The sequence below is a fragment of the Girardinichthys multiradiatus genome, chromosome 8, assembly GCF_021462225.1.
Source record: "Girardinichthys multiradiatus isolate DD_20200921_A chromosome 8, DD_fGirMul_XY1, whole genome shotgun sequence".
In the NCBI taxonomy this organism is placed as follows: domain Eukaryota; kingdom Metazoa; phylum Chordata; class Actinopteri; order Cyprinodontiformes; family Goodeidae; genus Girardinichthys; species Girardinichthys multiradiatus.
In genome coordinates, this window is record NC_061801.1 from 11,493,901 (window position 1) to 11,503,902 (window position 10,002).

The window sequence follows — 10,002 nt, forward strand, 5'->3', positions numbered from 1 at the left end:
CATATTCGTGAGTAAGCCAAACGACGTAAAATAGTTATTATCTTTGCATTTTAGAGATGGGTTGACATACAAGTAACAGATCACTTTGAAGAGGAAGGAGATGTATATTTACAAGTAAAAATGTGTACAGTACCTTTCAAGAGTTTTCGAAACACTCTCATTTAATGGCTTTCTTTATTGTCATGACTATTTACACTGTACATAGATTCTCACTGCAGGCATCAAAACTGTGAACATATATGAAAAAAATGTAGCAAACGGAAAACTGTAAAAGAACTTTGCCACGATGACTAAAATATTAACCTTTGGTCGTCTCTCAATGAATCAGTTCTTTCAAGACTCCTTGGAAAACCATTTCTGGTGACCACCTCCTGAAACTCATGGAGAGAATGCCAAGAGAACAAAACAGTAATCAATGCGAAGAGTGGCTGTTTTTAAGAATATAAAATACAAAATATTTAGAGCTATTTCACATTTTTTGTTTACTATATAATTCAGTGTGTGTTCATTCATAGCTTTGTTGCATTTGGTGAGAATCTACAATGTAAATAGTCATAATAATAAAGAGATCAATTAAGTGAGAATATGTTCTAATTTCCCCTCGGGGACCAATAAAGTATCTTTGAATTGAATTGAATTAATTTACCCATTCTGTTGTACCTCTGTATGTTCAGAGACATTGCCCTCCAGGAAGGTGCACCTGTTAGAAGCCTTTTGCAGCCTCAAGCAGCTTTTTCTCTGGGGTTGCCCTGTATATTATGTAGATGTGTTCATCTCAGCTTCCTTGTCCTTGCTGAAGAAAAGCATTCCTACATCAATATGCTCTCACCACCATGTTTTTTCCCTCCTCACATAGAGTTTTGCTTGTAGGCCAAAAAGTAAAATTTAGGCCTCATTTAACCAGAGCACCTTATTTTGACGCTTCTCAAGCAAACCTCTGAGGCCTTCACAGAACATCTGTGTATGAACATAGTTTTGATTTATACAAAGATGGGCTTTATTTACCAATTAGATGACTTTGGCATTTACAGAATGTAGAAAAATAAATAAAATATCTATTTCCTTCCACCTCTATCAAATAATATCCCAATAAAATACAGAAATATTTCTGCTTGCAGTATGACTTTTACAAGCATATTAAAGGTCACATTGTAAAACATCCTATTTGATCCTAGTTTTCCCCCAAATCTCCATAAATCTGATTGATAAAGATCCACAACAAAAGAAAAACGCTTGCAGCGGCACGTAAGCTTGTTTGCAGGCTTATTCTTTCACTGTTTTCTGCCAATCATTACATGTTTTCAGTATAAACAGTCTGAAGATGTTACACTGAAATCATGTGAGGCTCATGACTATGAATGTGGGTGGGCTAATTAAGGCTGAGAGAGACAGAGAAAAGAGAAATTGCTTGCAGAAATATCCCATCTTATCCTTCCTGTGCTAATACAAACTGTTAACAGCTTTGCACATGAGTAGCCCTTTTAGTGTTCATCAGACAGTTAAAAGAGGAACAAGAGTAGCACACAGCAGTATTGACGGTGCTGAAACAACCAGTAAAACAGGAACTTCTAACTGTTGCTGTGGTGCATTTGGAAACCCATAACGCACATCTGAGGTCCCCTTTGAGTCACTCGGATGGTCACACTTTACTTCTTGAAATGCAAAACAATTCCAATATTCTTTGACATGATCTACATTAAACAAGTTAAGTTTTCAAATATCCAACCAAAATGTTTTGGGTAGATATCCCTGGAATAATAAACAGAGCTACAGATGATGGAGTGATTGTTTTGGCCTCCATACACACAGCATAATCCCAGCATTTGCCAGCAAGTCCCCCCCCCCCCCACATGAAATAATCATGTTCCGATGACCCATCTGCTGCTCTGTGGATACACAAAATACAACTGTGATCTCTGTTCCCAGACAAAACATTTCTTGGATTTGCCTTTTTTTAATATAGGCTGACATACAATAGAGGATAATGGATATGTGTTTCATAAACTCAGTACACACAATTACCAAATATGAGAAACCACACCTTTGTTCTGTGATTTTGGAAGAAGGTCATTCTAAAACCAAAATGTTAAGCAATCTAACCTGGCAGACTGGGATTACGCTGCAGTTATAAATCTAAGTAAAGATGTGAATGATTCACATGTGAAGTTCTTTAAGACTCCATTCTCGGACCATTTTTATTCAACATCTGTATGATCTCTCTAGCCCAGATTATGGAGTACTACATCATCTCTTACCATAAGTATATCAATAACTCACAATTTTTATATTCTTTTGTTACCACGTTTACAGTCCCTTACAATCACTGAGTCTGTCCATATTGTGAATGTATGGATTAGATTTTCACCCAACTTAATGCAGAAAAGCCGTTGGTTTTTACCCTAAAACTGTAACGTTATTCAGACATAACTTGTAATATCCACATATGATAAATCTTGCCACTGCTATTAAAACACAACTACAATAAAGGGTTTGCTGTCAAAAATGGACACAAAAAACAGGTCTATACTTTTATTTTCAGTAGGTTAGATTGTTGTGATGGTATCTTGCTACTCATGCTACTCATCCAAAATGCTGCTGCCAGAGTCCTGGCCAACACCAGCAAAAGCATCACAGCAGTCCCTAAATCAATGCAGTGGCTCCCTGTTTGTAGGATAGATTTTAAAATCTTGTTGTCGGCCTATAGCGCACTGAATGTTTGTGTAATTATTGTTTTCAGTTGTAATTTTGAAGTATTGTGAATAAACTTGAGATTTTATGTTTTTTTTAACCAAAGTCATTCATGAGATCAGCACTTAGAGTGGACAGATGTCTCACAAAAGGGCTTAGCCTGCTTAATCTACACAGAGGGAAGTGGTCTTATATCTAACACTGGAACAGAACATTCTGCAACCTAGTCTAAAGTAGTTCAACATAAAATAATGTTTTAAAAATTAAACGTCTCTGTCGTTCACTGAAAAGATTTGGCAGATAGCAAACTAATGTTTAAATGATTGTTTCATTTGTACAAGCATCAAAAGCAACATTCTTTTGCTGAAACCTTTGAGAACTGGGTTTTTCTTTTCTTTCAGAATCCATCAAAAATAATTAGGCTTTGTAGAATAAAGTGCTTCGTGGGCTCTCGCATGGTGGAGTTAAGCTGTGGCTGCATGGCAGTGGTTTCCTTTCATGTTGTACCACTGGATGCGCCTCTTGCACAACTCCTTCTGTCTGCATTACGCTTCCTAGACCATTGGACCATTGTTCTTTCATTTCAAATATAAGTTCAGCCTGTCGGCATCTCTAGTTTTTTTTAATCCCTTCTCATTCCCTCTTCACAGCTTCTTTCACTTTTATGAGCAGGCTGAAAACTTTCCAAGGACTACCATGATGTTCACCAAGAGATGACCTTGTGAAATGTATCACTCACCAACGGCTTTTCAAACAAACCCCATACGTGAAAAAGATACTTCCGCTTCTTGGTTTTGTTCCCTTTTGACGCTGGAATACTATTTTTATATTTTTGCTTGTTCACTGTTTCATCCCGTTTTGACAAAGAAGTGTTTTGAAATCAGAAATAGTTGAGCAAAGAAGTGTGTGTTATTTGCAGCATTAAGAAGGCACAAAAACTAACCATGAAGGTGCTTGATTGCGTACAGGTGCAAACTCATCACCACTTTCACCAAGACTGCTGAAAATAGCTTCAGGTGACATTAGATTAAACGTAATCTTTTAATTTTACAGAATATGCTTGAGATATACAAATTATCTTTAACGTTACTGAACTTTTTTCTGCCAAGGTGAAAACTCAGTCAGTAGAATGCGACCTTATACTTCCCCCTTTGTCCTACCAAGGTCTCAAACCTTGACGTGTACACTGGCTCCAACTGGATAATCTTTTATAGGGAAGTAATGGGAAAACTCTCCCTCTGAATAATGTAGACAAACAGGTTTGAACAGGAACAACAATCCTCATTCTGATCTTGGTATGACAATTTGTATTTAAGTAGATGTGTCAAAAAGCACTCGACTTATGTGTATGGGTGAGGACTGAGTCAGAGGTAAAGGAGTAGCAGAGTGGAACCAGTCAGAGCAAATAGACGAAGAGGGACAAATGGACAGTGATTCACTGACAAATCAACACACTGAACCAAGAAGCTCTGTCAAATCAAGCCATCAAACAAGCTTGTTCCACTTGTTTAACATTTGGTTGCATTGTTTTTATCCTCCATAATCTTAGTCAAAAATCCAACAGTCTTCCATCATCAGAGTAAGCTCCCTGGGCAGACAGCAACTGTGTGAGCCACAGCAAAGGATCCTTTCCAGTAGAGAGAAATAAAGCTGAAATAGCTGATGGAATCTGGAACAGAACCTCAAGCTGGTTCTTAGAAAGTTAACAGCATCTGACCCAAATGAAGGGGCCTTATTATCCCGTCCTATGATAAGGTCATTTTTTTGGCAGCCAATTTCCTTTCTTTCTTTGGACTCCTCTCATGAGAATAATGTACATAAACTGTGAATTTACCCATCCAGTGAGACCATTTGATAAGATTAAATCTTTATCAACGAAAGTAAGACTTGAGCGTTCACTCTCCAATGCTTTCCGAGTTCCTTTCCAACAGTTAGCGTCAATGTTTGTTTGTGTAAGCCATAGGGATACATTATTTATTTATTGTTATTTAACATTTGTTGCTACCCTTGCAGCTCATTAAAACAATGCTTAATTTATCCTCCAAAAACCTCAAATTAAAAGCAGTTGCCTAATATACATATGCCTTAGAAAGTGATATAGAACATTTGCAAATTATTTATTGTACCTCAAAATGCTACGACAGTATGGACAGATTTTTTGGTACCTCTAAAGAGACATTTTTCATTTCTCAGTGTGGTCTTGGTGCATTTACTGTTGTGTTTCAGGTCATTGTCATGCTGCAGGGTGCAGTTCTGCTTCAGCTTTAAGTTTTTACATTTTCACATTTTCCTCCAGCATCCTCTGATGGACCTGGTCTGTTCGCTATGATGGCGAGCTGACCAGGTCTTGCTGCAGCAAAGCATCCCTAAATTATGTCACTTCCATCATCATGCTTTGGAGTTGATGAGATTTTCCTTGAAATGCTGTATCTGGTTTATGTTCTGGTGTTAAGGTATTTCAGTTTTAGACTTGTCTGTTGAGTCAACATTGGCAAACATCTGTCTGGCTGTCTTGTTTTTGTTAAAAGAGCAAACGTTTCCTCCTTGCAAGACCCCCATAATAGTTGCATTTGTGCGCTCTCTTTCTGATTGTACAGAACGAGACTGCACAAACAGACTTTCATATCAAGAGTACCAGGAGCTTGCTGTAGGTCCTGTGATGATGTTTTGTTTTTGTTTTTTTGGACTTTCAGCATATTGCAGACTGTTCTCAAGGTGAATTTGCTTGGATGGCCAGACCTGAGCATGTTGGCAATTTTTGAATGCCCCCCACTATCTGGAATGAGTTATTTCAGTTTGTTTTGAGAACTATATAAATCCCTTGCCAGACTTGTTAGCTACCACCACCATATAGGGAAAAGTAGGCAACTGGAAGAAATAGAAGGAAGAACAAGCCAAGGAAGAGGATTCAATAATGATTGATGTTAGTTGTTACAGTACAGTCCACATGGACGGATTTAAGAGTTTTAGGAATTATTTTCTACATAAATTCTGGATAAAGGGACCCAGACTGGTAGCAAAGGGAATACAGCTGAGACAGACTGTAGTACTGTTTATTTTTTCTATATCAAAATATTAAAGGTATCCTTCCTCCCACAAATCTCATTACCATTTCCATCCATCATTACCTTTCCATCCATGTGAAAGAAGCTTCTCAGTGTTTAAATGACTCAAAACATACCTGAGATCTACCATGTTACATTACAGGACAGACTGTCTTCTCCTGTTCTCATTAGGATTGAACATGTGGTCAGGGAAGCCATGCACTAATAGGTTTACAGTGGCCAAAGCCTGCAGGGTTAGATTCAACTAGAGGCTGTTGTTCATAGTTTTTGGTTTATCTGTATGCTTCTATCTGCCTTTTTGCCAAATTTTCCAACTAAGGGACACTAAAGGATATTTCAATTCGATTCAAGAAAACAAGAGAAGAGTACATTAACATTCTAGGGAAAGAGGCATAAATGTTGAGACAGAATTAGGGAGCCTAGAGGATAGCAGGACAGAGTAAAGTACATTTATAAGTAAATTACATTATTCTGCATGTGTTGCAATTAACCTATTATGCTCTTGTGATTCTCTCTTCAGTAAAACAAGACAGAAAACACAGCTTCTTTTATTGACGTCTTAGTGGACAGTTAAGGTAATTTATGATCACTTAATTCAGTATAAACACAAAGTAGAGCATAGTAAGTTCATCTCTTTCAATATTAACAAATTTTTTTTTTTTATTGAATGCATTGTCTATTCACACATTACAGAAGATCAGTAAGTACTAACTGTTATCCATACTAACCTATTAACTACGTGATTAATATCTGCCAACTCCATTAAACCTATCCTCATATTCCTCCCATTCCCTCACACACAAAGGGCTTTTTTGACTCTTATACAAAAATAGAAGGAAGAAATACAAGATTTACAGCTAAAACAACTTTTTATTGTTGTCCTTATACAGCCCATAGAAGTGTCTCTCTTGTCTGGACGTCTTGCTGTCCATCATCCTTCATCCAGTCCGGTTCCCTGTCCACACCTGCAACAGGCCACTGTTAGGACCTGGTTCCAAGTCCAACCTCTCTCAAACACGCTGATTTTCAACTATGCTCTAAGAACTGGGCACTGTCATAGGAGGATTTTAAGCTATTATAAAAATCCGCTAATTTTGGAATATATTATATTTGAACCATATTGTTCACCTCTACCCTGTCATTATTAGTCCGAGGTTCTAACAAAGTCTTTAAAATGCTGATAAACAATCTTCTAGTCACGTGCACTTGATGTCATTAGTGTCTTTGTATTTTTTTTAAAATCATTTTAAGTGGGGTGGCTGAAAACATGACACAAATAGCCAGAAATGTTATTTTTAAAATATATGTAACAGGTCTTTAGGTCTTTTCTTTAAATATTTGTTTATGTTTCTTAAAATATTCAGTAATGCTAAATAATTTATTAAAATAAGTTTCATTATCCATATATCCAAATGTCAGAAAAACACAAGTTTTCAAAGGGTGTCCTAATTTTAAGCACTTTACACTATAGTCACGTTCATCTAGTCACACTCACAAACGCGCACACATTCATGGACCGATACACAGGTTGGTGACATAATGGCGAACCAGGTGACTCTACTGTGAGCAACAATTACGGAGGTAGAGTTCAGTTAAACTGGTTAATTGATAAACAGGGAATGCAACATGGTTGTCAGGGAATTTGGGTTCTGCTGATCGGTGCACTGAGGAAGAGATGTAAGTGACTACAGGTGACTGCTGGTAATGTGCGACCTTCATCCAAATGCGAACTCGGGCTCGGAACATGGACGGTGAGAAACCAGGTCTCAGTCTTTGGAGTCCCTTTCCACTCTACAGAGGAGAGAGCAAAAGTGAGTAAGAAACAAGGTCACAGAGAATGAGAGACAGATCTTAGTCTGCTGGTCTGATTACCACTCATGAAAGTTAACGATCATGCCCAAGGGCACATTGACATGTGGCAGGAGGAAGCTGAAATGAATCCTACAACTTTCTGCAACAGGACTTTCTGCAAAACTCACTCGAAAATAGTTAAAAAAACACTGAGATATTCTAAAATGACTCTAAATGAGCCGAGATCGTAATTCTGTGGAACATTATGAAAAGATCTTGAAACTGCAGTGCTTAGACTCCACTCTACAAACCTGAGACAGCTTGAGGAGTTTGCTTAGGAATTGTGGTCCAAACTACCTTTAGGCTTAAACAGACATCCCATTGTGAAGTACAGTGCTGGCATTGATTGTTGCAAGTGGTGCGGTCACAAAATATTAAATGATGGGTAAAATCTTTTTTATCTGTTTGATTTATCATTTGTTTATTCAAATGAACTATGGAACTGAACCAAGAATCGAAAGGAGAGTCTGATTTGAGTAAAATATTAAATAAAATAATAAGGGATGCCATTGCACATCTGTCCGTTTTGAGTTATTTCAATGTTTTTCGTGAAGGGTACTAATTTATTAAGATGTGATGGGTTACTGTTTAGTTTTAGATTCTAAGATTTTGTTTTGCATGTTGAAACCACATGAAAGATAGGGTCTATATATTTTGGTCTTCATGATTCCACAACCATGATTCTTTTGCACAGTGAAGTTTACACCAATAACCACAAGCAAGTTCACAATGTACAGACCATTCAGTTTTCTCACCCTCTTACTCTTTTAGTTTTTTGTGTTACTATTTGTAGACCATCCATTTAAAAAAAAACTCTGAAAATTCTAAAAGAACAAGCTTTCAATTGGACCTCCCTTGTTATAAAAGTTCAGTCTCTCTAATTAATCACGGATTCATCATGGCATGCTGACACTAAACTTCTCCACAGGCTTTTTTCTTGTAAGCCGTTTTAAAGTCACAAGCCTTGGTTTTCCCAGGCTTTAGCATAAATATGTGCACCAAAGTACTGATGTTTTGCAGTAAATCAACAACATTAGCTGTATCTAACACCTTGATGTTGACATGCCACACTGTTTACTGTTTAAACTAAAGGCCATATTTTCAGGAAACCCTTTTCTGAGTCATGCCTCCCAGGGTGTAATAAATAAACCGAGTTAGCTATTGTTAAGGCTGACAATGTTGCCATTTTGATATGCTGATGCTATCATTTCTGTAATTTTAAGTGAAAACCTTGTGGACAATGTTTCCACTAATCTTACAAATCTAGAAACTGGAACTGTTGCTAGTTCTTTAAAAGCTAAATCTTAGTGGGACTTGATGGAGAGAGTCTGTGAACAGTCCATAGATTCTCCCTTGTATTTAGATCTGGACTTTGACTGGGTCAATCTAACACATTAATACATTTCTTCCAGGATTGCCCTCCATTTAGATTCATTCATCTTCCCATCTACTCTGACCAGCGTTGTTGTCCCTTCTGAAGAGAAGAATCCTAACAGCATGAACCTGCCACCACCTTGTGTCACTGTGGGGATGTTGTGTTCAGGGTGATATGCAGTGTTAGGTGTCTGCCACTCAAACCATTTTGCTTATAAGCAAAGAGTAATTTTTATCATCTTCCTAAAGTATCTACTTTCACAAGTTTGCTGTGCCCTTGACATGGTTTGACACAAACTGCAAACTTCTTGTGGCTTTCTTTCAACTATGGCGTTCTCACATAAAGACCACATTTGTGAATGAGTAGTTATATACATTACAGATTCCCCACAATGAAATACATTAAAGTTTCTAGCTGTTACACCACCAAGTGTGGAAATGTTCGAGGAATGCAGGACACTAAAACTCATGTCCTAATTTGTGTCCATATGACAGTGTTAGTAAATTGTTAATAAGATGTTTTAGTAAGTAGCTAACCTAACAAATCAAGGTCAGAGACTGAAAAAGAACATGAGGTTTAGCTGAAATAATGTGAGCTGAAGGTATATTTAAAACACCCTCTAATGTCTGCCTTGCATTAACAAGGCATCTTGGAAAAGAGCTCTGCAAGATGATTAATGGATAATGTTGGCAGGCTGTAGTGGACATTTTGGGAAATCAGTGACACAGAATGGGAACCTGAGCTGTCATTCAGTGTTAATGTCTGAGAGAAACTAACATGCTGGTACACAATCAAATAACATGTTTTACAGTGAAACTTCCATTGAAGTTGAGATAGTATACTACATTCAAACAAGACTTTCTCCTGCAGTTCGACAAAAGTTCTCTATTTATTCCCATCTTCTTACACATAATGCACAACCTTCTTATAGCTGACATATCGCTGACTGAAGAACATGTTGATTCCATGTCTTCTTTGCTGCATAGCTGCATGTCGTGAAGAGCCAGAGGTGGTGACATGTCA